Genomic DNA, 17,451 nt, shown 5'->3' on the forward strand with positions numbered 1-17,451 from the left:
CATTTGTAGTTCTGTGCTTGAACACAGAACTTGTGCACAAGCACAGAACTCTGCTTGTAGTCAGTGTATGTCGGAGCGTACGCAGCAAACCAGTGGGAAACACTGCGTAGGGGACAGACAGGCTTATCTGCCTAGCAGTTTTGTCTAGGTTATTTGTAGGATGTATTGCAGTTTACATGTTCAGTTTGGATCTTTTTTTAATGTTCAGTAGACTGTAACACAGTACTTTTTGTGCCTGGAACCATGTTGTTTTCCAGGGCCTCGTATGTAGTGTAATTAACTCCCTAGAGTGAAGGGGGGGTGGAATTCTTGGATGTGCTACTTGATGAGAGCTATGCACACCTGTAGGGAGAGTAGAAGGAGAAACAGCGAAGTTTCTGATTGCTTCCATGTGTCTCTACAGCTTTTCTAGGGAAGAACGATACTTTTAAAACAAACCTTCAAAATTCCCTTATCTTGTTCTCTTGGAAGCCTTTAAAGTATGATGTTTTATTTTGGCTTTTTGAAAAAAAAAAAAAAAAAACAACCCATAATTCATTAAACTTCATAGATAATGATACTGGGTTACTCAGTGTTTAAGATTTCTTTTCCTACATGTTTATGTAGCAAATGTGTGGCTTGTTCTGTGTGCTCTTTTTGAAGTTGCAAAACTGGAGGCCATGCAGTAATTCCACTATAATAATACATCTTTGGATTTTATTTGGTATAGAGATGGTTTGGATTTCTTAATTTCTAAGGGGGAGTGCAGCTGAATCAATGAGATGTGAGTAGCAAGAGAATAATGCCTTATTTCATGCTTGTAGAAGTGAAACTCTTGTCTTTAATTTGCCTGTTGGAAGAAGTGGTGTGTTAGAAGCCTTGACCTTTGGCTTAAACCTAGAACTAAAGTCTGTGTAATGAAAAAGCTGTCAGAAATGAAAGGTTATACAAAATGTGATGAATTTTTGAACTCCTCAAGAACATGTACTCTTAATTCCCTGCTGATTTGCCTAGCCAAAGCAGCATTGCTGTCACTGTTCACTGAACACCATTATACTTTTACTCATCATCTCCATGCAAATGTAAAAAATCTAAGCAGAATATGGAAACAGTCCAGCCTAAGCAAACAGTATATTTGATTCCTTAGGAAATATGTTAATTTTTGGGTCAAAAATGTTATCAGCCTGAATCAATTCATTAATAGCTGACCTTGGCTATATGATTTTACTTCCTGTTTCTTAGCAACAGGAAACTTTTCTGCAGGATGATTGTTCAATATCCTAATCTGTTTTAGAAGCTTTTATACCTAAAGAGGAACAGATGGTCTAAGGAAATGTTATTTGTAGCAATCGAGACAGGGAATATCTATGGATTCTTTTTTTTTTCTCATTGTATTGTCCTGCACTTATAATTATACAATATTGCTTTGATGGTTGCAAAAAAACTTCTTTTAGGATCAAAGAATAAAGGAAAGTCTTCAGACCCTACAGTTTTCTTTTTTTTTAGGTGCATGATGCAGGAAAGCGTCATGCATAAAAAGATGTTTGCTCTTGCATCTGTGCATTTCTAATACAAAGTGAGAGAATTCCTAGAATTATGTTCTATAAGTGTTGAATTGTACTTGAATGAGTGAAGAAAGCTCTATTTACAATGAGATTTTGTTCATTGGCATTTTCTAACTCTCCTGCTCTTAAAATCTATCATGTGAATTGGCTTCCTTTCTCCTTTTTGATAGATTCCAAAGGTTCTTTATACTTCAGTGTAAAGAGTCTTTTTTGAGAGGTAACTTCTATGTAGTTTAGTGTTCACATAAATATAATGAATCTATAGTTTTCAAATACTGTTAGGGCTATTAAGGGCCCAATGAAGAAATAATCTGGTTTGTTTTTCAGTGGTGTCAAATTCCTTACTTCCAAAGAAGTAGGTTGAATGCTTGTAGGAGATTGGACAATCTTGATATTTTCTACATTAATTTAAAATAAGTACAGAAGCCTGGATTATGAAGTCTTTATTACGGCCACCTGTAAAGGATAGGATAACAAGACCTGTCCTCTTCTAATTTTTTCCCAAAGTGCTGTGTAGTACCTTTCCTTCCTTGTTCCTGAAGGATCTAATGCAAATAAAAGTACCTTCCCTACATCACTTATTGTCTTAAGAATCATCCTGTAATGATGCTCATAAATGCCTGACAATGAAGATGTCTGAATTTCTGTGGTTGTGGTTTCTCATTGAGACATTTTTGACATGCAAATTCCACTGAGAAGAGGGAGAGCTTTTAGCTGCAGAGTGGGATATGAAGTTCTCCCATCATGGAAACTCTTGCCATCTTGTGCCCCTATTGTCGTATTTGTATGTTTTTGTCCTAGTTGTCATCCAGGTCACTGGGAGTGGGCATGGCGAAGACATTGTTATTCAATACTATCCTACATTGTAGTTAGGGGTGGGGAAAGGGAAGGAAAGGCATGGATTCTGGTTGGGAGCAAGTGTGGTGGGTGGAGTGGTTGGGGTGGGGTGCTGCCAGCTGTGGTCATTCAAGGTCAGGTTTTGGTGAACTTGTTTTATGTGACCAGAAGCTCGCCTCACTGGGAGCTGAAACCTTTTTGGCCATATTGCAGCTCTGGGGTTGGAGCTGAGAATTGAAGATACAAAAAAGTAAGATTACTGGTTGAAATAAGAACAATTTACTGAAAACAACGTGATAAGAAAATAAGCAGCAGCATCAACAATACAGTTAGCAAACGTGTACAAAGACAGGGGGATTCATATGCAAAAATAAATCACCAAAGCCTGATGTGACATGATGTGTCCACAACCAGCGGCACCACACCCCGTGCTTGCTCCTGGTAGAAACCCTCCTTCCCTTTCCTTTGCCTCTTGCCATAACATGAGATGGCATTGAATTACAGTGTCTTGGCCATGCCCCCTCCCACTGATTTGGGGTGCCACTAGGACACTGGTGTGCTTCCTTATTTTAAGAGTTAGCCTAGAAATAGTTCTGCTTGCACCTTTTCCTTGTTGCAAGAGAAGACAATGTCATCTTTGTTTAGTTCCACTTAAGTAAAGTTTTTCTGACTTCACACATTTTCACATGAAATATTTAGAAACGAAACTGAAGTGTGGAACTTAACTGTCTCTTTTTCAACTTCATAGAAAGATCTTCCATTTTGTTTTGCCTCTTTTACTGGTATTCTAATTAATTGGTTAGGCTGAATGAAATCTGGAGGTTTATATTTTGACACATTCACCCCCACCTACTCCCTTACTCCCAGATTTGACATAAAAACTAATTTGAAAGCTAAAACAGGCTTGCGCTCTAAAAACATCCAAACTCTGCTTAGGAATGTTTGTGTATCCCAGTGCATCCTTCCAAATAGTGAGTCTGTTCTAAGGCATACATCTGGATGGCATGCTTAGTCCAGAGAAGAAAGAGGTATTGAAAAATCTTTGATGGCTGCAGGGAGTCTCCTAAGAGAAGCACGAAAGAAGCAAGACAAGGTGAAAGTTGGAAATATTTTGTTTTCCTTTTTTTCTTATTTTTGTCATATTTCCCATTACCTTTTAAAAGGCATGATAGAAAAAGAGAAGAGAGCATGACTTTTAATATGTACCTAATCTAATGTTAAAAATAAATTTTGGTTCCTGAAATCTTTCATGGAAAATGACCCTGTGTAGTTGCCTGAATAATTGAAATGCCTATTACATTATCTTGCTTTTCTGTGGTTTTGGCTTTCTGAGAGTTTGCTCATTAATGAGAGAAAAGGTAGTGAATCTCTAGACTCTGTTATTATATCTGACATGCAGAAATTGCAGCCCTTCATCTGCAAATGGTTGGTATATTTTGGTCTTTGTATAAGTAGGAAGATCAGTCTAGGAAGGAAGAGCTCTTCAGTCTTAACGGAGTATTGTCACAAAGCACACATGTGAAATTGAAGGGGCTGAAAAAGTAAAAATTACTTTTTTTTTTTTTTTAGGGAAAAGGAGTCCCCTATTTTTTCTTTTTTTCGGGAAAAAAGCATTTCCCCCCCCTTTTTTTTCCTTAGTTTAATCTGTTTATGAATGGTTTATTGTGTACTACTTAAGCACATCTGGATAGTGGAAATGGCAGAGAATGCCTACACATCTGTGATGTTCTTTAATAGACCTCCATATTGTTTAACCAAATTTCAATAGTTGCTGAAGGAGTTAAAGATTTTGAGTGGCTCAAGTCACATACTAGTTGAGAATTTAATTTGATCTCTGTCATGAGCATTGCTAGAACCACCTACTAATGAAATAAAGTCTATAATTATCTTTTTCAGAAACTATTTGTTGCCGGGACAGGTGTGGTAGGGTTTGGGTTTAGTTTTTTCTAATTTTTAAGTAGGGCAGCAAATTTGAGCTATTTTGAAAGACTTAACAAAAAGTGTGAGTGAACTCAAGTTCTGAGCTATGTAGGAGAACAAAGTCACATCACTAAACCTGTCCAACACATTGCTACTTACTCTTGCATCCATCTCTACTTGTGTGTCTTTTTCTGAGGCACAAGTCTTTTATTGGCACGGAGTCATCATTTCACTGTGACAGGGGATGTACAGGCTCTCACCTGTTGGTTCACTGAATTTTAGTTCCTCCTTTTCCTTTCCTGTTCCTCCTTTTCCTGGTCTTGCTGAGTCAATAAAAAGAACAACCAGAAAAGCCCAAACAACGAGCAAACAAAAAAACAACCCAAAAATTCCCACAAGCCCCACCCCTCAAACGGAACACAACCAACCATGTACAACTCCCTATAAAAAAAGAAGTAAAACCTTAAGAGGTTATTAAAAGTTTTTCCCTTTAGTATTATGACAAATACAAAATTAGAAGAGAGCTGTTGCATAATATTTACAGTTTATATCAGTGCATAAACTCAAAAAAAACTGATCAAAATGCTAAATTAAGGGAGAACATGGATTGATATCACAATCTATAGCACATGAGTGTCCAGAGCACAGTAATTTTCTTTTCATGCATTATATTTCTGTTTAAACATGTTAATTCTTAAGGTGACCCATTCTTACTTTGCTTATTTTAGATTTCATAGCCAGGAATATAACCTACTCCAACTGCCCTCTATAAAAATAGGCTGATGGTGTCACAGTACACTTTTTAATTAGAAAAGCTGAATACCATATGTAATCCATTGTAATATAACTCATTTGTCACATTCATTCTGACTAACATACATTGGCATCTGTTAACTGGGTCCTGGTAGATATCATTAATGGAATTTAGGATTCTTAATTCATGTTTCATTTTTCTGTATCAAGCAGACACAGCTTAGGTGGGATTTGTCAAGTGTTTTGTCCAGAAGAGCAAATCTAATAATAACAGTATCAACAATAACGAGAAAAGGACCCATTTTATTGATGCAGGTAAATTTTTTTCTGAATTTGTATTTGTGATTTGTCTTAAAAGCCACATGTGGCAATGTAAATCTGAAAGCGTATCATAATGATGATGGCATATGGTGGTCTGTTGGAAAGAAGTTTTATAACCCAAGAGCCCCCAAAAGCCTGTCTGGAGAATGTTTTAAATTAAGTAAATGTACCTGTGTTGTCCATTGCTGCCTATTCTTTCAAACCTTCTGCAGCTCACAAATGTGAACGCAGCATGTCTGTCAAACTCTGTAAAATAAACATGCTTGTTAAAGTTTTTTTTAGTTTTCACACATCCTATTCTAGGTCTGAGAAAACTGTCTGAGGCATTTGTAGCAGCTCATTAGGCTTTTCAGAACCGATGAGACACTGTACACCCTTGTTTTCACCCCTGCATGAGATAAAATAGGTGGTTGGCTATAAATAACTAATAGGGGAAAAGAGTCACCACAATTCCCCCAATCTAAATAACAAAAAAAAAATCCCTTAATCTTAACCATCAAACCTTGTGATTTATCTTAATGGCTTATTCTTCAATTACTTGCCTTGAGGTTTTTTTTCTTCTTTGGGAGGATAGCAAATCCAGTGCATCTGACAACTTTTTTTATTTCAGTTTTTATTTTACAACAGTTGCTCAGCTATCTTCCATGAACTCCCACAACAGTAAAAATGCTTTAAATTTTTAAATATGTCAGAATTCACACATACCCACGTAGAAACTTGGAGTATGTGTGTCATCTAATCATTCTTCTCAGTTTTGCTCCATCTTCCTAAGGACTGTTTCTCTCTTTCACTTTTGAGTGAATATTTGTGGGAGAGATAGGAAGATAAATGTATAGATTATTCTTGACTTCTAGCAGTTGATCTGTGTCTCTCCTGGGATATTAGCCAATACTGAATTTGTCATAGTTTTCACATTTAAAAAAAACCCAAAAGAAGGCAAACAAACCTTGAGAAAATTTGGGACAGTCCAAAATTTTAACAGCTTCTTTCTCACAGCATTATGAAGTGCTTTTTGACACCTGCAGTATATATGAGAAACACATATGAAGAAATATCATAGAACCACTCAAGTTGAAGGGCATCCAACAGCCAAACTCCACCCCAGCATCTTGCTCACTCCCATCTTCTGTGGGAGGAAATAGAAGGATGAGATAATGGTAGTTTAACAGGAAAAGCAAAAGCACGGCACTTACGCAAAGCAAAATAAAAATTAAAAAAAATTGACTAATTTGTGTAGGCAGGCAAGTGTCCAACTGCTTCCTGGGAAGCAGGGTCTCTGCATGCTTTGTGAGTGCCATAACCATGATCGTTCCCCCTCTTTCCTCCTTCCCCTGAGCTTTTATATCTGAGCATGACTTCATATAGTATGGTCTGCATGTGACAGCTGTCCTGCTCGTGTCCTCGCTCAGCCTCTAGCTTACCCTTGGCTGACTGACTGTACCGGCACAGTTCAGCAATAGGTGGAACACTGGTGTGTTACCAGCACCATTTCAGCCACAAATAAAAACCAGAACACTGTAAGGGCTTCCCTGAAAAAAACTAATTCCATCCCAGGCAGACCTAATACCATCCCTTATTCCATACCATTTCTGTGTCATCTGGAATTGATCTGTCTTACTGCCTGCTTGGAATAGGGATGGCTTTGAAGGTACATGGGCTACTCTGGGCCTTGTCTGCTTGTTCTGGATATTTTCAGGAGTGACTATTCCTCAGTCTTTCTGGGCAACCTGTTTTGGGTTTTGATCATCTTTACTATGAATGGGGTTTTTTTTTCCCTTTTCCCTTGCTTCAGTCTACATTCATTGCCTCTTATCTTTTTGCTGTGCATTTTCCAGCAAGTCTGGCTCTGTTTTTAAATAGTTGAGTATAGTGCTATGATCTCCCCTTAGATTTTCCTGGAAAGGTTGAACAGACACAGTTCTTTCAGCTGCACCGTGTACAGCTCATACTCCAGCCCCAAACCATCTTCTTGGCTTTCCATGTGTACCAGTATGTCATATAGCAGGGAGCATAACATGAAATGCAGTACTCAAGATGTAGGCTGGCAGGCGTGGATTAGAGTAATAATTTCCCTTTACTTGCTGGTTCTGCCATAGTGAGTGCAGCCTAGTGTGCCCTTAGCATTCAGTTTCTGCAAGGATGCATTTTTGACATATTCAAATTGTCCATCAGACCCTGCATGTCCTCTTGTGTGGAGCTGATTTCTTCTGTTAGCTCTCATGCTGGACTGTTGTGTGGGGCTTTTCTGTCACAGTTACAGTATTGTGCATTGTTTTTTGCTGTTTTTTCTCGAGGTTTGGCAGCCCATTTTTCAAGTCAGTTTTGATCTCTCTAAAGCACAGCCTTTTACCCTGGTGTGTGAACCTCTTCCCTCAATCACCAGTGAACCTGATGAGGTGCATTCTTTGCATCATCCAGGCCATTATGAAGGTGTTAAATAGAGAATTATGGTGTCATACAATATCTCAAATTGGAAGAGACTCATAAGGACCATCATGTTGAACTCCCAGCTCCTCACAGGATTGTCTAAAACTAAACCATATGACTATGATATCTTTATGGTAGAGCTTCTTGAGCTCTACCAGGCTTGGTTCCCTGGAGATCCTGTTACAGTGATCGATCACCCTCTCAGTGAAGAACCTTCTCCTAATATCCAGTCAGAAGTTACCGTGATGGTGCTTTATTCAATTTCTTCATGTCCTGTCACTGGTCACCAGGGAAGAGATGGTTCTAGGATACTGCTCATCTTGTGCTCACAGGGCCAACAGTTGAAGAGACTGTGGGGAAATTGATGGTTGAGTCCTGCAGACTGTAATTTGTGTTGCTGCTAGAATGCAGTCTGTTACAAAGCAAATGGTGACTTAAAGTTTTAAATGTCACTTGGCTTTCATTTGTAATCCTATGGTTAGAATTTAAAAGTTCTCAGTACTTACTCTTTTGGTAGATACTGAATGATGAGGAAAGGGCTGAATAATTGCAATATGGATACTAGTAGGAGGAAAAAGAGGGTTGTGAAAACCTGACAACAATGTAACATTCCCCTGGGACAAAGATTTTTGGATATATTTCTCATTTGTTACCTGAGCATTGGCAGATCTCCGTGTTTAGAATAATTCTGTTGCATTACTTATATTCATTTTGTCCAGCTTCTACAGAGGTAAAAGCGTTTCTGCAAAATACCTAGACTTTATCTGAATAGATTCAATGTATACCTGGATAAAATAACGAGAGATAGCACTTGTTTTGCTGATTCCCAGTAGGAAAAAACAATAGAATAAGATAAGATGGTTACAGTAAAATACCCGCAAGATTTCATTTTCTAAATGTTACATTTATTTTGAGCTAATCAATTGAAAAATCAACTAAGTTTTGGGTATGCTCTTTTAAGTGCTACTTTTTGTTTTACATGCTGTTTTTTTTCTTTTTGATTATCTTTATATACCAGAAGATATTGTCTGAAATTTTTCAGTGTTTTTCTTAAGCTGTATATAAGTATTCTTCCTTCTGTAAGTTCTGTGTCACTTATGCAGTAGTATTGTATGTATTTAATGACTTAGCTGGTCTTTGAAATAACAAGTATAACAAAAAATTCGATCAGTAGAGAGATGGTATTTCTTTATTCGGAGAATTGGCTATTGTATATTTCAACACTTTGTCATTTATAGTTTGTGTTTATTCACCTCATTCCCTTTTTGTAATTATGGTTCCTAAAGCAGAGACTGGTTCATTCTCTTAGTAGTTCAGACAGAGTTTTTTCAGTGGATTTTTTTCTTCTCTCCAGCCTCTTGGAGATTCTTACTCAAAGCACCAAGAGAGGTATTTTTTTTCAGAAGTACCAGAAATCAATAAAAGCACAGAGGTGCAGGCACACAGTTTGTGCTAACTGGGAGTGGGGCTGCGGCCGAGCCTCATCCCCGGTGGGCTACAGCTGTGAAAAGCAGGTGAGCAGCATTGACAGCAATGGGCCATGGAGTGCCCAGGTGCACTGACCAACCACCAAAGGGACACACAGGTGCAGTGCATGTCAGGTGAGGGGTATAAAAGGTTGGCCTAAAGAACAAGAAGGGCAGATGCTTGCAGCCTTTTGAAGTGGCCTGGTGTTACTCTCTATGGGCTTACCTGAAGCCTTCAGATGAGGTGTGGTGTTACTCTGTTTGGGTGAATGCTTAAAGTTTTCTGAAGTTGTATGGTGATGCTCTGTGTGTTGTGGCCATCTTAACTGCAACACGGCGACGGTTTAAAATTGATGGGCATTTTCCTAAATGAAGATAATTTTGATGCTCACTGGATTTCTGTTTCTAATATATAGCTGAAAATTCTGCAAAGACTTGATTAGTGTAAGTGCTATGTAATGAGTGGAATTCATGAGCAGAATTAATACTGGTAGTTATTTAATATAGTCTACAAGATTTTTGTAGGAGAAGCTTAACTAAGTGGGAAGTGCTGGGAAAATTTTCAGCCAAAATGTTATGCATAAGTGTCTCAATGTTTCATTATTTGCTGTTATATACGTTCATGGGAATCTGTTGAATACAGTGCTGCTATTTTTAGTTAACTTGAGGGTATTTTGCACTCTGAGATAAAATGCTCATTTTAATTTTCAGTTACATAGCTGTAATATGTAAGGTTTACTGTCCCTGGGGGTATTTTGCTTTTCTTTAAAATGGTTTAGAATCTCAACACTAAGTTATGATTGGCCTGATGTGTTCTTTCATTGCTGTCATGGAACAAATGGGTGGGAAGAGCACATGTTGGCTTTGACGTCACCCCACTTGAGCACAAGCTTGAGGAACATCTGCTGTTGAGGCTGTTGATTGCTGTGACACCTCACTGAAAGGTTGAGAGCTTCTTTCTCCCCACCTTATTTTTAAATTAGAAATGTCTTCCTAAAGCTACAAATTATCACATTGTAGCAACAGCATTAAGTTGCTGTATATGTATGCAATTCACTTTAGATATCATTTGATTTTTGAATGGTTGGTCAGTGAATACTGTAATCATGCTTCAAATGCTTGGTAAGTGATCAGAAACTTTCATGCCTCCCTTGCATATGCTTCCTAAATTACTGAGTAAATCTCTTTCTGGTCTGTTTGCTAAATGACTGCTGAATCTGAGATTTCAGAATTTAGCAGAAATGCATGTAAGAAATAATGATTCTGTGTATTTTTGTTTATGTATGTACAAAATTATACTTAATTTTGACTCAAACTAGCAGCTTTTCCAGAATCTTGTAAATCGGATGTAAACTCTGTTTTCTGGAAGCTTGTCACAATCTTTAGGTGTTTTCCTGTATTGCCACTGTCTTTTCTTTAAACACCCAAATTGGGAGGGGAAGGAAAAAAACCCCCACAACCTTGTGACAAAGAAAATCTGCAAAGACACCTGTGAGGTCTAGTTAGTTTTTTTTTCCTTGTTTGTTCTCTACTTATTTCTTTTCTTCCATGCTTTCAGAAGTGAAAACTACTGCACTTTATATTTTTTCTTTCTCCTTCTGTCTTCAGTTTCTGCCTTGCAGTCTGTAAAGTGACATAGTCCAAGCTTGTTTCCTCACACTCTTATTTCCTTTCCCTAACATTTTATTGGCTTTTCACAGATAGTATTAGGTTTTATTCCACTTTCTTCTGGGTTTGTTCCTCAGAATGGAGTTATTTTCTTTTATTCATTAAAAGTTATTTGGTGCCTTTAGTTATGAACCATACATCTTTTGTTCAGTAAATGTACCAAATGTTTTTCCTGTGTGGAAATTACTTTTTTCTTTATGCTCAATATATTGTAGGGTTTTCTGTAAAGAAGATTCTTTCTTGTTCGTACTTTGTCTGTTGGGAAACATTTCAATGACTCTTTTCACACTTCCTAGCTTTCTGAGCACTTGTGCCAAGGCCTGCTGTAATTTTCTGTGAAGAGCACTATTTGAATACAGAGTTGTCAAACATATGACTAATCTTTGCTTGCAACATTTCTGTTGTGTCTTGGCATTCAGACAGACTTCATTTTCATACGCATCTAACGCTATATATGCAAGTCTGCAGTATTGTTAATTTGTAGCAACCTTGATTTTGGAATAGTTTGGATTTCCTGTTATTAGAACTCATAACACAGTTGTCTGACTTATATATTTTTTTTTTTTTGCCTCTGCCTCCCAGGTAATTGTATCAAGGTACAGTTTCCCAAAATCTTGATGTTGCACTTTGAATACCTGGACCTGTTTTGCATGTGTTTTTCACAGCATTAGGCAATGTGAAGCATGAAGTCATTCAAAGCATAATGAAATAAGTATACTCCTGTATTTACCAGGATGATTCCACCAGATGTGGAAAAAGGGTAGGGCTTTGAAGAAAGTTATCTGTCTTTGGGATTGCAAAAGAAGTTGAAGGCTGATGTTCATGTCAATGGAAGATGCCCATTTACCTTCCCAATTCCAAACTCCTGAACTTACTTGTATATACTGTTAGAAAATACTGATGTAATACCTGAGTTTCACATTATTCTGTGAGCCATTTGCTTTAATAGAAAAGTGAAATGCATTTTTGCCAGTTGGGAAATCATAGTCCTTTCCCTCAAAAGCACTTCATTAATTTCTCCAGATATGTAGCAGCTCTCCTGCTCCTTTGAAGATGATTCACAGCTGCTTTAGGGGTGACAAGGTGTATTTTAGGTGGATTATCTAGAGGCCGGGAACTCTACCAGGAAGAGATGGGATTTCTGTATCCAAGATATGTCTGGGGGAAGTTACTGTTGTTGCTGTGATTAGTAACATAGCATTCATAATGCTTTATGATATAACCAGGGAAATTAGGGCTTGGTTGAGTTGAATTCTGGAATACCTTCCTGAGTAAAACAAAGTAGGGGTACTTTTCTCCCAATTAAAAGTACACTTTGGGGTAATTTTGAATTTGTTTTTAATCATAGATTACATGTAGGGTGTGGACTCAAGTAGAAAACTTATAAACCATGTGCCCTTTATGTTTTGAGTATCCCCAAGGACAGAGACTCCGCAACCAGCCTGGATTTTGCTGTATTTCAGTTTGTCTGTTGACTTGTGACTGGGCACCACTGGCAAGAGCCTGCCTGTCTTCTTTAGTTCCCAGCATCATGTTTGTAGATGGATTAAATCCCTAAGGCTTTTCACCAGGAACAATCCTAGCTCTTTAAGCCTTTCCCTAAATGAGTATGCTTTAAACCAGTCCTGTCAGATCTGAAGATCTTAAACTAACTCTACAGTAAGTGACTCAAAGTTATGGAGGAAAGGGAATATGATCCTTAATTTGGGTGACGGGAGGATATGAAGTTGTAATGTGTAAACATAGGTAGGATTTTTCAGAAGCTGTTCTGCTGCTGAATGCACTGACTTTTCTACAGTTCAGCCTGGAGTGTACTTGAGAGCTGCAGTACGTAAATGAATTCAAGTAAGAATTTGAGCGAAAGTATTGCACTTTTTGTTAAGTTACAATTGAAGCTGTGTGAAATGGAAAAAAATATAATCTGGTATTTATGGAACTAGTTTATTTACTTCAAAGGAGGAAAAAAGAAGACTAAAGACTGGTCCATCCAGCTTTTTTTTTAAATTGTCTATGTTATTTCAAGCATCCATTTTTTTTTCCATTGTATATTTGTTTTTTCTTTATTCTATGAGTGACTCATAATTTTGATGTTGTAATGTAGTTTCTGGTTAGATAAGTCTTCTTTTTGGCTTTGGTTAAAAGTTGCTGAAAATTCCAGTCTGGAAAAAGCACTTGTAAAGTATGTAACAGGCAAATTAGACTGTATCCAATTCCCATCCTTTTTGAATGACTTCTTTAGGGTTTCTTTTTGGTCGCAGTATTCATGAGGTTCGACTTCTTCGTTCAATTCCAAAATACCATTGAAAACTGATCTTTATACTCTAAGGCATTCAAATCTCTTGGCAATGCTAATACAGTGGGAATCAAATGGAAGTCCTCTGCCTTTCTGCACTTGATGGTGTCTTCTAAGCAGAGAAAAAAAAAAAGCTGCATTTTGGGGAAGATAAAGTTTATATTTGACACTATACCATGCTGCATGAAAGTCTCTCTTTTACCCCTATTTCTGTAGAGCTTTCTGCTAAATAGTATATTGATTTTACCTTTTGGGAACAAAGTGCTTCTGCATGAATGGCTGTAGGGTGCTTCAGCCCTGCCCCATATGAACATCTCTTCTGAAACAATCTGTTATAAAATAATGCAGTTATAGTTGATCCTCTATATACTGTCCAAGGAAAAGATCAAAGCCTCTTTAATATTTTTTCTTTTTATGCTGCAATAAACAAATTTATTAATTTTGTGAACATTTCAGGGTTTTTTTTATTTGCCTTTTTCCTTTCTTTTCCCTCCCCCTCACATATTCCCTGTCAATGTTTAAAGATGAAGAACATAAAGATAGTAAAATTTGGGTGGGTGATGGAGTGGAGAGTAAGATAATGCATTAGGGTGCATCAATAGTAGCAAGCTGTCTGTCCTTTCCCAAAGTTTGCTGGAAACTTGACCTGAGGTGTATTTGTCTATTTCAATTGTCTTGAAAATCACACTTTCATATTCTCAAGAATCCAATAATATCTGGGAATAGTTCTGTGCATTATGTGCATGGAGGTACCTTGCCTGATTCTTGGTCATGTTTAAGTAAAAAACCCCACTAGTCTCTTTGATTACTTTGCTACTGAAAGGAGGCTTAGAGCTGGGGAAGATGGCAGTGCTTTCTGCCAAAGAGTAATTTTATATTTTTGTTACAGATGGCGATTCCCTCAGAGTTTAGAGAGACTCTTTAAAACTGTTCTGTGGATAGAACAAACCAAGGAGGTGAAATAATGCACTCTTGCCCTTTAATATAATCTAACATGAAGCTCTCTGCAGGCAATATATTTAGTTCATATAATCAATGCATGGAGCTGTGGAAGAGTAAATTGATGTCTGATTACCTAATGTTTCAGAAGGAGAACACAGAGACATGAAGAGCTTATTCTTCTAATTTACCTTGTATTTTTGAATGGGAAACCTGCTGTACTTGTTACCAGTACGTGATAGTTCAGAACAGAGGAAAATTCTCTTGGTATGATGACTTATTGTTATCCACTACTTAATACAAAATAGGATATTTTTAGAGGTCAATGAACTTTCATTGAAAATATGCTTTTTAAGGGTATAACTGTGTTGACTAGTTGTTGTTTGCCACCAAATCTATGTTCAGCATTTTTTTGTTCTGTTCAGTCCTGTTCCAATTTATTTTGTTTATTTGGTCATACTGCTTTCCACAAAGAAGCTGTTTCCCAGTTGAAGGAAGGAATAATTTATAGAGAACATCTGAAGCTCCAGAAACTGCTGGAAAGACCTACTGTGTGAGTAAAAAAATCCCCACACCCTTTGTAGTCAGCTTTTTCAGTATCCAAGTGTTTGATACATCTCAAAGTTTGATTAGCTTTTTCTTGCAATGTCCGTGGCTTTGTATTTTGGAAATGCTGTTGTAGGTGAAAGAAATTCTTAGCAATTGATTTCTAAATGCTTCTTAAAGACTAAAATTAGAGGCCTTCTGGTATATTTGTAAATTAGATTTCAAGTTGGTTTCAAGCTGGTGTATAGTTTTCAGCAGATAAAGCAGTAATATTTTTCAGAACCTTTAAGTATTAGTGGGTTAGGAGAATTCATATAACTAGCTTTGGTATTTAATTTAGAATTTGTCTTTCGGCAGAACTTATGTTGATGGGCAGTCTCATTCAAAAATTAGTTTAGAGCAGGCACTTAGATCTAAACCTAAGGTCTGGGAAGAGCCTGTCTTTCAGCTCTTTATATGTAGATGAGTTATTCTGACTCTTTTCTGCATCTCTGGGAGGAAAATCGAATGTCTGATTCCCTCAAGTGGAAGGAGGGAGAGGGAAGAGGCACAAGAACTATGAACACTGTGGATATTGGTAGTTAGGTGGGTAGCAGAAGCTGCTTGGGACAGCCCTCATAGCTGATGAATCACAGACATACTGAGAGTGGCAGGTATTTCTGGAGGGCCCAAGTGCAGCCTCATGTTCAACATGAGAGGCCAGAGCAGGTGCTCTTCCAGGCAAATTTTGTGTGTCCTTTTTGGATAGCGTTAGGAAGCCTCCCTGCCATAGTTCTATGAACTCTCAGCTGTCTGGCAAGGAAGAGGTTAACTGCTACTACTTGTCAGATTTGCAACAAAAACAAAGAGCAGTGTGATTTTCTCCACTGTATTTAGCCTTGAAGGGCTGCTTAGAAGGAGTTGTTTTGTCATTCTGTTAACTGTTGCATTTCCTAGAACAGGACCAAGTAATTACATGGAAGAGTAGCTTTATCATAGAGGTTCCCCTGGACACAATAAAGTAGCTGTTCTGCTGCTTTGCTTTTGCTATGTTTGTAGTTTTCTGTGCTTTTTGGTTGGCATTCCTAGCCTAGACTGGTGGTGCTTGTCTATTCCAAGTTACTTCCAGTAGTTAGGGATGACTGGTGGGATTCCCGTCTCCATACAGTTGCTTTATTCTGCTTTACACAATTCACATACACTCAGGTATGAAATTCAGTCACAACTAGGCATGAATTACTCCTGATTTCTTGGCATGATAAATAACACAGGTTAGAGTTTGCTGTCAGGAGCCTCTGTTCCATGACTAGTGTGAAATGTTTGTCTAAATAAAGTTAGAGTGCTTCACAGCTGTTGTGTGTATGGTAGAACAGTGTTCTTGCTGTGTTCAGTAATAAAGCAGCAAAAGTCAGGCACATGTGACTGCACAAATCAACTACACACACAGTTGTGTACATAGATAAAACTTGGCACAATGACGTGTCAGCCCATAATGGAGCACGAGGGCTCAATAAATCTACATGGGTTAGTGACTTTGATAAACCAGCATGATGCTTATTTCAGTTCAGATCTTTTAAGCTGAGTTGTCCAGTTTTTATGCCTACTTGAGAGACATCAGTGTCTGCCCCTATTGAAGCTCTACTTGAAAGGTAGTAAATTCTCTGGAACAGAAAATGCCAAGTGTTTCAGGATGCTGCTTAATGATAACAGTGGCAAAAGAATTGTTTGTCTATATATACCTACATATCTATATCATATCTAGATTGATAATTATATGTGTATCTACATATATAGATATCTGTTTTCTACATGTCGGTATCTACATACTAAAAGGTTTTTTGGTTTGGTTTTTTTCCTGGTTTCTTGGAATTTGTCATGTGTGAGAGTCAGCTCAATGGAATTCTTACAGCCTGTTTGCGGAGTGGTTTGTATTAATAAAGTGGTTTATGAGACCACTGCAATCAGCTGTTCTGTTCAACTGACTGAAGTGTTCACAGGAATTGGCTGGCCTGTTTTAACTTACTAGTACGAACTGTCTGGTTTAGCTATTAAACAAATACATGCAGACTTAGAAGTTGCAACTCTCTAAGTATTCCTTTGTAGGTAAGCAAATATTCTCTTAAGAATAAAAGTATTGTGTGGAGGGATTGAGAAGACACTTTCCAATTTTACTTTCTGGATGTCTGTGTGTAAGATGTTGGTAAAAAATGAAAAAAAAACTTTAATCTATTACTCCATCTTCCTATCTGGGCAGCCATTAACAATGGAAAGCTTTGGCTTTTTTTTTTTTAATAGAAAATACAAATGCTACAGGTCTGTCTCTCTTTTCAGTAGTATCAAACATGTCTTAGGTTTCAATTTCCTTTCTTTTCCACTGATAAACTTTATTCAAAGAACTTGTTCTTTCTGAGGTAACAAAGGTCCTGTGGAATAGGTGCTTGTAGCCTTGATTACTCCATCAGCCCTGTTATTCATCTCTGAACGTGTTGAGATGGATTCTGTAGCTAGCTCCATATATTCAGCTGCTGGAACTCTTTCCTGTCCAGTCTCCTGCTGTTCTTCATGGGCATTGCTGTTGCCTCAAAATGTCACAAATCCCCTGTTGCAGTCACTAGGAGAAAATAAAGTATTTGTGGAAGATTCTAGTGACTTTTCAGAGGCTTCAGATCTATTGGAATATTGGTTTTAGACAATATTCCTAGGAACTATAAATGGCATCCTTTCTGTTTGTTTGTTCTTGGCAGGCAGGGACAGGTAG

General features: G+C 37.6%; 1 protein-coding gene across 5 annotated transcripts in view; it reads left to right on the forward strand.

Annotated features, from left to right (window-relative positions):
* The window catches only part of MARCHF1 (membrane associated ring-CH-type finger 1), a 223,406-nt gene that overhangs the window by 18,429 nt on the left and 187,526 nt on the right, over window positions 1-17,451 (forward strand). For 3 of the 5 annotated variants that reach the window (XM_068187158.1, XM_068187163.1, XM_068187162.1), the window contains exon 1: window positions 9,472-9,533. The exons of 1 other annotated variant lie outside the window; for it this stretch is intronic. The gene's annotated coding sequence lies outside the window, so the exon portion shown is untranslated. Of the gene's footprint in view, window positions 1-9,471; window positions 9,534-17,451 lie in introns of those variants that run through there. One more of the 5 variants, XM_068187161.1, reaches the window with a different exon arrangement.

The sequence above is a fragment of the Anomalospiza imberbis genome, chromosome 4 (genome assembly GCF_031753505.1).
Source record: "Anomalospiza imberbis isolate Cuckoo-Finch-1a 21T00152 chromosome 4, ASM3175350v1, whole genome shotgun sequence".
NCBI lineage: Eukaryota > Metazoa > Chordata > Aves > Passeriformes > Viduidae > Anomalospiza > Anomalospiza imberbis.